The sequence below is a fragment of the Pinus tabuliformis genome, chromosome X (assembly GCF_031772625.1).
Source record: "Pinus tabuliformis cultivar Carrire ecotype Pingquan chromosome X, CPIR1, whole genome shotgun sequence".
NCBI classification, from domain to species: domain Eukaryota; kingdom Viridiplantae; phylum Streptophyta; class Pinopsida; order Pinales; family Pinaceae; genus Pinus; species Pinus tabuliformis.
The window spans coordinates 840,508,177-840,524,222 of NC_142308.1; positions in this window are offsets into that span (position 1 = coordinate 840,508,177).

The window sequence follows — 16,046 nt, forward strand, 5'->3', positions numbered from 1 at the left end:
AGAGAGACAAATAATGAGAGACAATGGGCGATAAAGAGACAAATAAGGAGAGACAATGGGAGATAGAGATATAGATAGAGAGGGAAGAAGAGAGAGACAAAGAGAGGGAGGGAGGAAGAGAGATAGATATGGAGAGAGAAGAGGAAGAGAGAGATATATAGAGAAGGGGAAGAGAGAAAGAGGGAGAGATAGATATATAGATAAATAAATAGATAGATATGGAAAGAGAGTGTGTATGTTTGCAGGCTGATATAAAGAGATAAAGAAGGAGAGACGAAGGGAGATAGAGATATAGATGGAGGGGGCGAGAGGGAAGAAGAGAGAGGCACATAGAGGAAGGGAGGAAGAGAGATAGACATGGAGAGAGAGAGAGAGAGAGAGAGAGAGAGAGAGAGAGATGTGTTTAGGGGGGTGAGATAGAGAGACAAATAAGGAGAGATGGAGAGAGGTATAGATATAGATGGAAAGGGGAGAGAGGGAGGGGGAGATAGATAAGGAGAGAGGGAGGGAGATATACACAGAGATGGAAGATGGAGAGAGAGGGAAGAAGAAAGAGACACACAAAGGCAAATACAAACATATAAGTTAGATCTAAAAATTCATGAATATTTTGTTTTTTCACTAAAATAGATGTATTGATTAATGTAGTTGTTGATTTTTAATCATATTTGATTGCTTGCACAGATGCATTGATTTCAGTGTAGATGTTGGTTTCTAATCCTATTTGATAACTTGCACTAGATTCATTGATTTTAGTGTAGATGTTGATTTCTGCTCCTATTTAACTGCTTGCACTGGATGCATTGGTTTCAATTTAGATATTGATTTCTAATCCTATTTGATTGCTTGCACTAGCTGCATTGATTTCAGTATAGATGTTGATTTCTAATCCTCTTTGATTGTTTGCACTAGATGCATTGATTTCAAAGTAGATGTTGATTTCTGATTTGATGCGACTAGATGTATGATGTACATTATTTTCAAAGTAATTAGATTAATATTGTAAATAGATTTCAATGTAAGCGCATACAAATTATTGATGATGTGCATTGACTTTTGTGTTACGGTAATTCAACCATCATCCTAAATAAGAGGTTCACTTACCTGAAATTCTTGCTTCATGGAACTATAAACTATTTGTAATTGGTTTCTTTCTTATTGTTCGCATTTCCATCATTCAACATTATTAATCATTTGGCAATAGAATGAGGTAATAGAAAACAACTACCATTGAAAATTATTTGGGGTTTAACACTCCATAAGTAAGAATGATTGATTTTGGAGAAAGTTACTATTAATATTGGAGAGCAAGAGAGACAAGGTATGCTATTTACGACAACAACTCGAGTTAAGTATTTGAATGGTCTATGATTTCAACTGCCCTTTTCATATGGTCGATATGAAAAGATAACAAAACTAATAGGCATAGCAATAAGAACAATAAAAGAAAATAGTGTGAGATTGAATCACAATGAAGATTATTTTTTAATTGACTACATTCTTATTATTCACATTTCCTATCATTCAACATTGTTACATTGTCATTTTGTATTCAAAATTTTGTATACAAAATTTTTCATCATTCAAGTGATTAACAGTCTCTCTCATATCAACAAACCTAGGTAACTAAGCAAATTTAAAATTAAATTGACCAAATTAATCTTAAGACATATTTAGCATATTTAAAATGATCAGAATAATTAGATGTTCAACAAATTTCGTATGACAGCGCACGACTGAAACCAACCTACATCCATCTTAACTGGGCGGATCTATCAAGCACCGAGAATGATCAAATCTCTTGAGGTGCAAACCTTTCATCAAATTTTGCACTAAAAGAAGAGGTTTGCATCTCGAGATATTTTATCCCTTTGTGTGCTTGATAGATCCAAGGTTAAGATGGATCTAGGCTAGTTTAGAATGTGTGTAATAAATAATGCAAGTAACTAGTTTTACTCTTTCTAAAACAAAAACAAAAAAAAATATTTGATATATTTATCTCTTTACTTTGCTTTGGCCATTAACAATAAGAATTGTTTGTTATAATGCGTAAGTGTGGAGCTGTGGTATCTTTTTAAATACCAAAATTACAAGTCATTAAAAAATATTAATAAATCAAATTCTCTTTCCTTATTTTTTTTTTTTTGGGCCAGGCTTCTCAGATTAGTGTTGTAATGTATGTTTAACATTTTGACTAAGTCAAATTACATAAAAATAAAAATATAAAATTAAATAAAAAGATTGATGTAATGTAAACATTTTAACTTAGTCAAAATAAAATAAAAAATTAAAAAATTAAAAATAACCTTATATAACTAAAATAATAATAAAAATAAAAATAGCTCATGGTATTCATGTAGAATATAGCCTATTTAAAAGGGGAATTAAATCAATATAGATCTATCTTAGCTCTAAATCTGCTAATGACCAAGAAAAATCAAATCTCTTGATATGCATTTTTTTTTAAGTAAAAAAAAAATTAAGCCGTTTAAAACTTGATACATCATACTAATTGTATTAAAATAAATTATAATTTAAATTCAAACCTTCAATTTATGAAATATATAATTTAAATAATTTACACAGTAAAATAAAAAGAAATATGAAAAAATAATAATAATTTATGACATCACAATACATCCTCCAATGTCCATGGCAAATTCAAATTGTTGGATCAAAGTTTTAATGTGAGGATTCATTTATCCCAACTCATGGATCCGTTCTACACGATGAATTTCATGTTATCGTGTCAAAAGAAGGGCCACTTCACACGCTTCACCTCTGGCTAACATTTTAAATAAACGCCAATGTTTCTTGTTTTTCTAAATGGCATTGGAACTTATCTCAAAATCAACTATATATTAAAAAAAATCAATATTAAAATTAATATTTTAAATAAAAATCCAATACTAATTTTAATATTGCAAAGAAAACCATGCTGGTGCCACCTGAAATATTTAACAATTACAATGGTGGAGAATATGTTTGCTAATAATTTTATATTAAAATCATTATACAAAATTATTTAATATTTTATTATTAAAAATATATCTATAATTTTTTTTCATAATATTTTATTTGAGATACTTGATTTGATTATAATTTTGCTTTTTACTAATAATAATAATTTATTTTTAAGATCATTATTAAGTTAAATATTAAATTGGTGTATAAAATTTAAATAATTTATTTTTAAGATCATTATTAAACTAAATATTAAATTAATGTATAAAACTTTTTGTTTATAAAACAAGGACTTTATTTTTCGTAATAATTTAAATTTTGTTTCACTTTAAATTTAAACCTTAAAGATAAATAAAAATAAATAAATATATACACTAAATTATCAATTAAATGTGGGTGTTTTATTTTCCAATTTGCTTTTAAAATAGTAAGAATACAGGTAAACTTGTTACAACATCGTTGCCAAATAAATAAAACAGGAAATGTTGTTCATAGATAATCTAATGAAAGCCATTAGCTATGTGGATGTGTATGGTTGATCTCTTATCATGCAACATTTGACCTATTTTATTTTGTCATGAGTTTGCGATTGCTTAGATATTAAATAGATGTGACTCACGTTAACTTGCTAAAGGTTAGGGATTTTTGTTTTGATTATTCATGTGCATTCATTTAAATAAAATTATAAGAGTTGTTTTCCCGTTATTATTTCTTGAATTGAGTTTTGTGTATTTTATCATTTAGGTTGTGTAAATTGTTTAATATTTACTTTTATACCTTAGTATATCACTAACTAGCAAAAGATTGCAAGAATGGTAAGAAAAAATAAGAAGATTACACAAAGGGAATTAAGCTAAAAAAAGAATCCCTGATAAGTTTTTTTTTTTAAGTTTAAAGAGATAACAATGGTAGATAGGTCAATTAATCTAAATTATTTTTATGAGTATGAATATAGTTACCGATCAAACGAGAAAGTGAACTTGTACACATTTTTTTGAGGTAGCAAAAAATCACCCGATTTTGAAAAGTGGTGATGCTAGAATACACGTTTTTTTAGCATATTTTTGGCACTTTAAATTTTCTTGTGTATCAAGTATGAACATTTTTTTTCAATGTTAGTGATTTTCATGTTGATTTTGAAAAGTGTTAATGCAACATCAACACATTTTGTTAAATGTTAATGATTTTCATGCTTTGAAAAGTGTTGATGCAACATCAACACATTTTTTTAAAGGGCTTATTTTTGATACTTTAAATTTTTTTTATGTATCAAGTGTGAATATTTTTTTTTTGTTAGTGATTTTCATCTTGATTTTGAAAAGTGTTGATGAACATCAACCCTTTTTGTTGTATTGAGGCTTCTTTGATCCATATCAAGTTTATGAGAGATTCTTCGGCGTAAATCACATGATATTTCATTTGTCGACGTGTTTCGAACCAACCAGTGTGGTTCAACGTCAGGACAAGTTCGATGAACCACACTGGTTGGTTCGAAACGCGTCAATGAAATATCATGTGATTTACGCCGAAGAATCTCTCATAAAATCAACCCTTTTTGTTGAGAGGGCTTAGTTTTTACACTTTAAATTTTCTAATGAATTAAGTGTAGATAATTTTTTTATAAATGTTGGTGATTTTCATGTTAGTAAACATAAAAGAAACTAATAATAATAAAAACATGACAAAAAAACTTAAAACATAAAAATAAAACATAAAGGATTGCAAAAATAAAAATAATAAAAACATGCTAATAGTAAAAAAAAAAAAAACATAAAAAAATGACAAAAAAAAAACATAAAACATAAAACATGTTATTAATAAACATCAAAATAAAAATAAAAATAAAAAACATGACAAAAAAAATCAAATACAAAAAAAATATATAAAAAAAGAAAAAAAAAAAAAAAAAAAAAACTTATAAGAATGTAAAAAAAAAACCAAAATTAACTAGTAAAAATAAAAAAAAATTGAATAAAAAATTAATGAAAAAAACAAAAAAGTAAATAAAAAAAATTGTTTTTTTTCAAAAAAAATATATAATTTAAAGAAAAACAAATTGATCCACACAAAAAAAAATCTAAAAATATTTTTTTAAGTTAAAAAATTAAAATTAAAAAAACCTCATTACAAAAAAAAACTTAAAATAATTACCAAAAATAATTAAGAAAATATAAATTTAAATTAAAAAAAAATACAAAATATTTAAATTAAATGATTTTAATAAGAAAAAAAAAATTAAGTTTTTTTTTTTTTTTTAAAAGAAATAACACATATATAAAAAATTAAAATTAAAATTAAAAAAATAAAAAATAAAATAAAAAACTATATATATATATATATATATATATATTAAAAAAATTTATTTTTTTTTGAAAAATTATATTTTAAATCTAAATTATAAAAAAATTTAAAATCTAAAATATTTAAATTTAAAACTTAAAATAAAAAATATTTCAATTGGAAAAAAATAAAAAATAAAAAATTAAAATACAAAATACAAAAAATAAAAAATAAAAACTGAAATTAAAATTAAAAAGATTTAAATTTAAACATTAAAAAAAACCAATTAAAAAAAAAACAATTAAAAAAAACAATAAAAATAAAAATAAAACAATTAAAAAAATAAATAAAAAAACAATTAAAAAAAATCAATTACAAATGTCACAACACCGCCCCCCTCTCGTCTCACCTCCCTCACCCACCTCCGCTCCCGCTTCCTCCCCCTCCCCTCCCCCACCTGGTCCCCATGCCACCCTCCTCCCTCACCGCACCCACCTCTACTCCCCCTCTCTTCCCTCCCCTCTTCCAGCCACCCTCCTCCCTCATCGCCATCCTCCTCAGAATCGGCCTGCGGCCTCTTGGCAGCTGGCTAGGGGCTTGGGTGGGGAGAGGAGCGGGGTAGGGGGCGACGGGGAGGGCAATGAGGGAGGGGAGTGGGGTGGGAGAGGAGAGTGGGGAGGGAATAGAGGAGGAGTGGAGGTGGGTTAGTGAGGTGAGAGGGGAGAGTGGCGGGGTTATGGGAGAGGAGTGGGATGGGGTCCGCGTGGGGGAGGGGGGGAGAGAGGGGGAGTGGAGGTGGATGAGGGAGGCGAGAGGGGAAGGGTATGAAATTTGTAATTGTTTTTATTTTTTATTTGTTTCTTTTTTTAAATTATTTATTTATTTTTTTAATTGTTTTTATTTTTATTTATTTTTTAATTGTTTTTTATTTTATTTTATTTTTATCTTTAAATTTAAATTTTAAATTAAGTTGTTATTGTTGTTTTTTTTTGTTTTTTTGTTTTTCTTCTCTCCTCAACTTATATATATATATATATATTTTAATATAATTAATAAAAAATAAAACTTTTTTAATTTATATATATATATGATGATGATGATGATGATGGTGGTTAATGTCCACTGAGACCAAACTTTGGTCTATCGGACCTAAAGAAACAAATTATTTAGTTTGATTTAAGATTTTATTCCTATGTTGAAAAAGCTTGGAGAGAAGCCTCCCGAACTCATTGTAATTTTGACAACATAAAAAGGCTAGGAAGGTCAGTATTACAACAAAGATTTTGAAACTGATATCTAATGTGATTGTACATGGGGCACTCTAAGGGGAAGTGATTTTCACTCTCGATGTTCGTATTCTCATAGAGATGGCGGAACCTTTCCATCCATGGTGTTTCAAGAACTGCCCAATGACCCATTTCACTATGGAGCTCATGAGAGTTCGTTCTAATCTTGGCTATATTAATTTTCTTCTTTGAGCTAGTTAAAACAGAGAGATACTTTTGATCTTCTAGGGTGGGGTTGATGACCTCCTTATAATATCTTAATTTTCTTTTAGCTGCTAAATCTTTCTCACACCACATTTTTTCTTTGAACTTAGAAGTAACTATATTTTTAATGTTATTAATGTTTTGTGCAATGCAACATTCTCGTCGATCTCCCAATGGTTTAACCAGGCCCTGGTGTCTTTATACCAACCTCATTTGAGCCTTAGGTGGTTTTGGATGGAATTTAAAGCTAGATTAGGAAGTCTATGGTCTCCTATGTTATTGAGTTTGTGCTTGTACAACACAAGCCTAGTCATAGCTAGGCTCTCGATAGGGGAAAGACCCACTTCTATAAGGAGAATAGGATAGGGTGTGTTGCTTTTAATTTTGAGGTTATACGTTATAAAACACTTTTAGATTTGCTCAATCTTTCTCTAGGATTCTCTAGAGATGCTACAACCCAAAACCTTACATCCATATAAGATAATCAGAGTGACTAAAGTTTCAAAGAGGAACTTCTTTCTATCCCACATTACGAGGTTTGTCGTTTTACAATTATTTTCAAGACCAAAATAAGCTTCCACCCCCCATTAATCCTTTTCTCAATGCTATTGTTCAAGTTAAGCTTGTGATGAATATCAATTCCTAGGTACTTGTAGGAAGATACTTCCTCCAAGTTACTATTGTCATACATAAAATTAGCGTAAGTGGCCTTCTTGGATTTGATAATCATAACTTTTGTTTTGTTAGTGTTAACAATCATACCCATGGTAGAGCAGAAATCCTTAAGAAGTATAAGTTTCTTATCAAGATTAGATGGGCACCTTGCGAGAAGAACAATATCGTCAACGTAGAGAAGAAAGATGATGACTATCCTAGCTAAGATCGTGCCAACACATCCTGCTTCCTCTAAACAACCTTCTAGCTTGTCGATGTAAATCCCAAATAGGGTAGGGGAGAGGGGGCAACCTGTTTAACTCTGATATTACACTTAATATCTTTCGACCACCCCTCATTGCTCTTTAACTTGGCAATTACATTCTCATATAACCTTATAGCAACAGCTCTCAACTCAAAAGGAACCTTTGGCTCTTCTAATCTGTTCCAAAGGTTGTTTCTAGGAACTATATCGAAAGCCTTTCTAAAGTCCACAAAGCAGAAAAAGAGATTGGATTTATCATTGCGGCATTCCTCCACAATGATCCTAAGCATAACGAGGTGGTCTGTTGTTGAGTTCTGCTTTCTAAAACCCGCTTAGCCTTTAGCCCACTTACCTTCACTTTCAAGCCATATGCTCAACTTCCTTATCAAAATAATACCATATAACTTGGCCAGGAGAGGGCACATCATAATTGTCCGATAATTAGAGGGGTTATTTGTATCCCTACTTTTAAAAATAGGGATAATGAGGCTTTAAGTCCATGGTTAGGGAACCCTTGCTTGACTGCTTGATTGAAAAGCTCGTGAATGTGGGGGATGAGGACAAGACCTCCAATTTTTAAGATTTCCGCCTGGTAACCTTCAATGTCCTTAGCTTTCCCATTAGCCAAGTGATTAACCCCAAAATCATTGTCTTCTAATGAGAAAACTTCTTTCGTTGTGAGCAAGGTTTCAAAGTTATCCATGACAATTGGAGATTCATAAAGCTTTTTAAGATAGGAATTCTAGTCGTGTAAAGCAATTTTATTATTATCTTTAGTTTTCCTAGTTAGAATCTGCCTCCAGAATTTCTTCGGAGCTACCTTAGAGAGGTATAAGAGATTCTCTTGTCTTTTTATGAATATACTGCCTTTTTTTTTTCTTTTACTTAGGGCTTTGTATATTTTTATCTTGCCAATTTTAAGAGATTCATCAACAACTTCCTTAATTTCTCTCGTCATACTTTTACAATCTTTGTCATATCATGGGTTGGTTTTGCTATTTCTTTTATTACTTGAAACTTCAATTGAGAACTTGTTAATAAAATATGAGAGGGTTGTAGTAAATTATGATAGAGATTTTCTATGTTGTCTATACTAGATAAAGGAAGAACATTAGTTTTTAATTCATTTAGAAAGAGATCTTTTTTATTTCTACCAAAGACTAACTTCTTTTGGCTATAAGGATTATCTTCTATGGGATCCCTATGCATGACAAAATTGAGAGTTATAAGTAAAGGCCTATGATCAGAGTCAATCTCGTGGTCGTTTAAGATGTCAAAATTTGTTATTTCGCTGTACAGAGGGAGATCAGAGATAACATAGTCTACCACGCTACTACCAAGTCCATGGATGCAGGTCATCTGGCTAGAATTGGGCCACTTCTTTAGATTGTTGCAAATTATGAGATCCTGAGCACTACAGAGCTTGACTAACTCCGACCCAAACAAATTCTCCCCGAGGTCTTCAGAGCTCCTTTTGTACCGGCTAGCCAGAGGAAGGTCTTCGTCTAACCAAAGAGGATTAGGGTTGGAATGATTGCTTAGAAGAATAGCTTGGTTGCTTGAAGTTCGAGCATTAAAGTCACCCATTAAAAGGATATTGCCTTCATTCCTTAGGCTAGAAATATCATTCTCTAAACCATTGTAAGGACTATTTTTATCTAGACTCATTTTCTTATAAAAGTTAGAATTTATGGGGGGGAATAACAGATTGCTATGTAGGTCTTTTTATCATAAATGTCAGTAATTTCTATCCAACTATATTGGTTGTAAGGGTCTTTTTTATAAATCCTAGCATGGTAATATATATATATATATATATATATATTTTTTAAATTGTTTTGAATCTTTTGGTTTTTATTTTATTTTATTTTTTGATAATTATTTAACTTTAGATCTAAGACTTTTGTAATCCATATTGTAGATATAAGTATTTCGGATTAATCACATCGTTAGGATTTGGTCGACGTTTCGAACCAACTAATGTGGTCCTAAGGATGAACCACATTAGTTGGTTCGAAACGTCGACCAAATCCTAACGATGTGATTAATTGGAAAGACTTATATCTATAATTATTTAACATTTTTTTTAAATGATGTTGTTTTTTTGTTTTTTGTTTGTTTGTTTGTTTTTTTTTTTTACTTAAAAAATGGTTTTTGTTTGTTTGTTTGTTTATCTTTTATATTTTTTTATTTAAATTTTTCATTTTTACAAGTTAATTTTGTTTTCTTTTTTACATTTTTTTTTTTTATTTTTATTATATATATATATATATTTTTTTTTTATGAAATTTATTTATTTTTTGTTATGAATCATCCCCTTGCCACCCCTGGTCAGTTGGGCCTCGGGGTCGCTGGGGAATTATTTTTATTTATTTATTTATTTTTACTCTTTTTTTTTACATGGTATGGTTAATTTTTTTTTACATTTTATAGTTTTTTTATGTCATTACTATATATTTTTCATATTTGTTTTTTTGTCATGTTTGTTTGTTTGTTTTTTTTTTACTTGTTATTATTATTATTTTCAATATTTGAATTTTTGTTTTCTTATGTATCTTTCTCACACATACATACATATATATTTGGTAGGGCATCTGTCGATGCTTGTTTAGCAACCTGATCCCATTATGTGCAATTTGATAGTTGATTTTAAATTTTTCGTTATAATGAATCGAGTCTGCCCCACAATGTGTTAATTTCATGGTTGGTCTTTAAGTTTTCATTACAATGTATTGAGCTCACTTATACTGCGTGTCAATTTGATAGTTGATTTTTAATTTTTTTCGCAATGTATCAAGTTGTGTTAGACTAAGATTTCAAAATTGCTATACATTTAGCATTAAAAAAAATTACTCTTGGTATAACAACTCTTTCATTCAGGTGTCCATTTTTAAAGTTTTTTTAGTCATAATTTTTTTCCATAATGTCATGCTTAAAATATTTTGAAAATTTAAGATTGTTTTGTAGTCATAATCTTTGGTTTTAATTCCATGGTTGAAACATTGTCAAGATTTTTAATGTTTTTCTAAGTCGTGATATTTTATCTTTAATGTTGTGACTGAAAACAATTAAAAATAGTTTTTTTTAGCACCATGCTTGAAAATTGTTGGAATTTTAAGGTTTTTCAAAAAAGTGATATTTTAAATTTAATGTCATGCTTAAAATTCATTGGAATTTTAAGGGTTTTAAAAGACGTGATATTTTATCGTTAATGTCATTACGACATCAACACTTTTCGATTTCAAAGTGTTTTTTGCACCAAACAAAATGGTTTTTATTGTTTTTTACTGTTATTTTTAAAAAATATTGAAAATTTACTCTGAAAAAAAAATATAAAAAGAAAACAACAACTTTATTCTGGCATCAACACTTTTCGATTTCAAGGTGTTTTTTTGGGATCTTTGGGCTCGAGTACCCGTTTTGAGGTAATAGTTCCCGTTTGATTGGTAACTATGTTTATGGTCAATGTGGTACTTTAAAGCATTATGGCCCTTGGGAGGAGATTCAAGATTTTACTCATGAGAGCAAGTCAAGTGCTTTGAGATAACTATCGATGGGGAAATTTTTAGGTAGTGACTGTTACCCACCATTTTGTGGGTGATATCCCTAGGAGAAATTTTTTCTCCATGATGGTCCTCAACCGACAGCCAACAACCCCTCGTAGCCGCTAACTAGCTTGATGTGCCATTTCTTCGCCATCTAAGCGAGGCTTGTGCTCCCTCACCCATCTTCTATGACCGTATTTTTGAAGGTGGGCATCCCAAACCTAAAGGTATGCCTTGTTATTTGATAATTGAGTATTCTAGTTTATTTATCATGGAAACTTTGGGCATGGATTAATTGGGGGAATCGGGAGAAAGAGTGGTATAGGTCTGTGCTCTTGTCCCCTAGGTCTCTTTTGGGATGTCAACCTTACACCCTAGTCTCGTGGGATCTCTTCCACTGACCTATTGGTTTTAGGGATGGTAATACATGGGAAACCCTAATTTTGGTTGTGTGGTCCCGCTCTCCGATTCACATATATTACTCCCCTTTCGCTCATTACACCCCCAATCACCTCTTCTCCCACCTGGGTCCATATTCCTCCACTAGGTCCACATTGGGTCAACCACTCCCTCCCCTTGCCCCACATCTTGGGTCGGGCTTGGAATTATGCCCAGAGGTTGATGCAGATAAAAGAAAAAGAAAAATCATAATTGGCCACATTCAACAGGAAATTGTACCACAAAATGCAAAATATCGCTAAGACAAAAGCATTTAGCACGTGGGAAAAAGCCAATACATGAGCTCTACCCCATCATCATGACCATCACTCCTACAGGCTCTACGAGCCTCCTTCATTATATAGGAACCCATGATTGTTCCAACCTCTGGTGGGCAATGAACCACCCTACCTTAAAAAGGGGTATCCATTGCTATATCTCACACATCATGCTCTTACCCCTTAAGCCTCTAGCAATTAATTAAAGAAAAATCATAAAAAGGCAAAAGGTATATAAAGAAGGGTGGAAAAATCAAGGCCGAGTGTTGGGTCCCTATAATACTAGTGATTACCCCATTACTATTGTAGTTATACCCCTTATTTATATTGTTGTGCCCCTATTACCCCCATGTTGTTATTTCTGTGCCCCATAGAATCCCTCTATTGTTATTTTTGTGGCTTTATATTATTATTGTTAGGTCGGCTGGATTATATTGTGACTCCTTAGACTCCTATATATAGAAAGGAGGTTTTGTCATTTGTATCGTCCAAGAATTGTTCATTTATGTAATGTAAAGGAGGTTGCCCCCTCGAATAGGTTGAATTCTAAGGCGTTGATCTATCTTTTCTATCTTTTCTTGAGTTGGTTTCATAAAATTTGGTATCAGAGCTTTGGATTCTAGGGTTTCGCTGCTCCAAACAGGTCATCGTGGCATTTTCGCTATAACTTTTTTTTCTGTGACGTTTCAGAAGTTGCAAAAAAAACCCATTTGCGAAGAAATCGTGCTGAACCTTGGGTCCAAATTTCAGAGCTTTTCGCGCGATATTTGTGGAGATATGATCTGAGGAAGTTGGTCTTTTTGCAGACTTCTGAATTACATTCAAAACAGGTGAGATGGGGAAAATCGTCATAACTTTCTCTCTGGGGATCAGATTGAAATTTCGTAAGAAGGTACAGAAAGAGGACGGACTTTAGTTTCTTGTATGCGTGTTTCAGATTCAAAGGTTGAAACAATGACTCGTGGCACGTCGTACAAGTTCGCTCTGCTGAACTAGTCTAAAAGCAAGTCACTGTGGGAGATTTCACATAACTCTTCCTTGGATAATCCAATTTGGGTCAGACTTGTGGCATTGGAAAGAGGACACAAAAGGCTACTACAGGTCGTAATTTCAGAATTGGATGATCCGAAATTACAGAGATACATCAGATTCAATATCAGGCTTCTATAAAGTGAAAAAAGGTGTGTAGTTTTTTTTTTAAATTTTTGTGTAAGTTTGGTTTAACGGAATTCAAAGGGCATAGTAAAGCATTATTATCGGTAACTGATGCCCCGAGGAAAGAAAATGCAAACACCTAGTAAGGAGCCTGAAAGCTCTAGCATGACTCATGAAGAAGAGGAAGAAATGCTACATGATATATCAAAATTACAAGAACAAGTGCAACAAATGTCACGCTCACAAAAGCTAACAGAAGCTAAGATAAGTGGCATGGAATCTAAGATAAATGGCGTGGAATCTAAGATAAATGGCATGGAAGCTAAGATGGATGATTCGAAGACAGATTTGAAGAGAGACATGGCAAATTTGAAGACAGGCATGGCAGATTTGAAGACAGATTTGACAAATTTTCTACAAGAAATACTTACTAATGGTGAAAAGGTTGTAAAGGAAACTCATGATGTGAACAAAAACAATGTTAATCATGATTCCATAGATGCTAATGTTGGATCGAAGACCCACCATATTCCAAAAATCGATATGAGGAAGTTTGATGGCAAGGATCCCGCCACATGGATATTACAAATGGAGCAGTTCTTCGATCTCAATAATGTGCAAAACACACAAAAGGTACGTATGGCAACTGTATATTTGGAACCAAATCAGCTTGTATGGTATCAATGGCTTTTCTCTCGTAAAAAATTTATCACTTTGGCAATTTTTACGGAAGAATTGATAGCACATTATGAAGATATAAAAAGCAACACATTTTTTAGCCAATTGATAAGTCTCAAACAAAAGGGTTCAGTAATGGAGCACATTGAGGAGTTCCAAAAATTGAACATAAGGGTAAAATATATTCTAGAGGAGCATAGGATTGATGTGTTCATAGGGTCTTTAAAGGATAATATCCAACATGATGTTCGCCTTTGGGAACCTGATTCATTAGAGAAGGCATTCAGGTTAGCAAGAAAAATGGAAAGCAAAATTATGGCAACCAGGAAGCATACCACTCACAACTATAAAGACGGAAGTGTTGTTGCCCCTAGTCTTCCACAACCTATAAGGTTGACACCACAACAATTGGAAGAAAAAAGAGCAAAAGGGCTTTGTTACAGTTGTGATAGCAAATACATTAAAGGTCATAAGTGTGCTGAGAAGAAATTATTCTACATAGATTGTGAAGAGGAAGAAGAAAAGGAGCAAGAAAGGTCAAAAGAAGAAGATATACTCTAGGAACAAAGCCTAGATGAAGAACAAATAAATCCGACCATATCTTGTAATGCATTGGCGGGAATTACCACTCCTCAAACCATCAAGATAGAAGGACAAATCAAGAAGAAAAAGGTAATAGTGTTGATTGATTCAGGAAGCACCCACAATTTTATTCATTGTAGGGTAGCAAAAGAATTGAATTGCTTCCTATATCCAGCACCAGAGTGTCAAGTGATGATTGCAAATGGAGGAACAATAAATTGCTCTGGAAGGTGCCATAATATCAAGCTATCCATGGGAGAATATGTATTGACTAGCCCAATGCTTTCCATTCCAATGGGAGGTGCTGATGTTGTACTAGGAGTCCAATGGCTACAATCCTTGGGTACAATAGCTTTTAATTTTCAAGAACTTTTCATCAAATTTTCTACGGAAGGAAAGGAAGTTGAATTAAGGGGTATTGTAGGGAAACCAGGAAAGATAATCAGCTCTAATGGTATGACAAAGCTTCTAAAAAAGGAGCAAAGAGGTGTAATTGCACAATTATGTTCGCTAGATGTTTTCACATCGGAATCATCTATTTCTCCAGATCTCCAAAAAGTCCTGGACAATCATTCCAAGGTATTTGAGACTCCCAAAGGTCTCCCACCTATGCGTGATCATGATCATGCTATTCATCTGATTCCAGGAAGTGTTCCTCCAAACATCAGGCCGTACAGATATCCCTATGTCCAAAAAAGTGAAATTGAACGTATGGTTGCAGAAATGCTAGAGGCTGGTATAATTCAACCAAGTCAAAGTTCTTTCTCTGCTCCAGTAGTATTGGTGCACAAGAAGGATGGATCATGGCGCATGTGTCTGGATTATAGGGAGCTCAACAAGCTCACTATTAAAGATAAGTTCCCCATTCCTGTTATTGATGAATTACTGGATGAATTGCATGGATCAATTTACTTCACCAAGTTGGATCTTCGTTCGGGATATCATCAAATCAGAATGAAGATTGAAGACATTTCGAAAACGGCATTTAGAACTCATGAGGGTCATTATGAATTTTTGGTCATGCCTTTTGGCCTTACTAATGCACCTTCAACATTTCAAGGTTTGATGAATTCAATTTTCAAACCATTCCTTAGAAAATTTGTGTTAGTATTTTTTGATGATATACTAATCTACAGCAAGTCTTGGAAGGATCATGTTGAACATGTTGACAGGGTGCTACAACTATTGGAGGAGAAACAATTATATGCAAAAAGATCCAAATGTTTCTTTGGAGTCCAGGAGGTGGAATATTTGGGTCATATTGTATCTCATGAAGGAGTTAAGGTAGACCCTAGCAAAATTAAAGCCATTAAGGAATGGAAAATCCCCACATCCATAAAGCATCTGCGAGGATTTCTTGGGTTGACAGGGTATTATCGCAAGTTTGTTAAGAATTATGGGAGAATAGCAGCACCTCTAACAACATTATTGAAGAAAGATGCATTTTCATGGACTCTGGAAGCAACAAAGGCCTTTGAACATCTTAAAGAGGCAATGTGCCAAGCACCGGTCTTAGCTACACCGGACTTCACAAAAACCTTTATTGTGGAATGTGATGCTTCAGGAAATGGAATTGGTGTTGTTCTAATGCAAGATGAAAGACCCATTGCTTTTGAAAGTCGTCCAATCAAGGGGAAGTTTTTAAGCAAAGCTATTTATGAGAAGGAAATGTTGGCAATACTCCATGCACTTAAGAAATGGCGACCCTACCTAATGG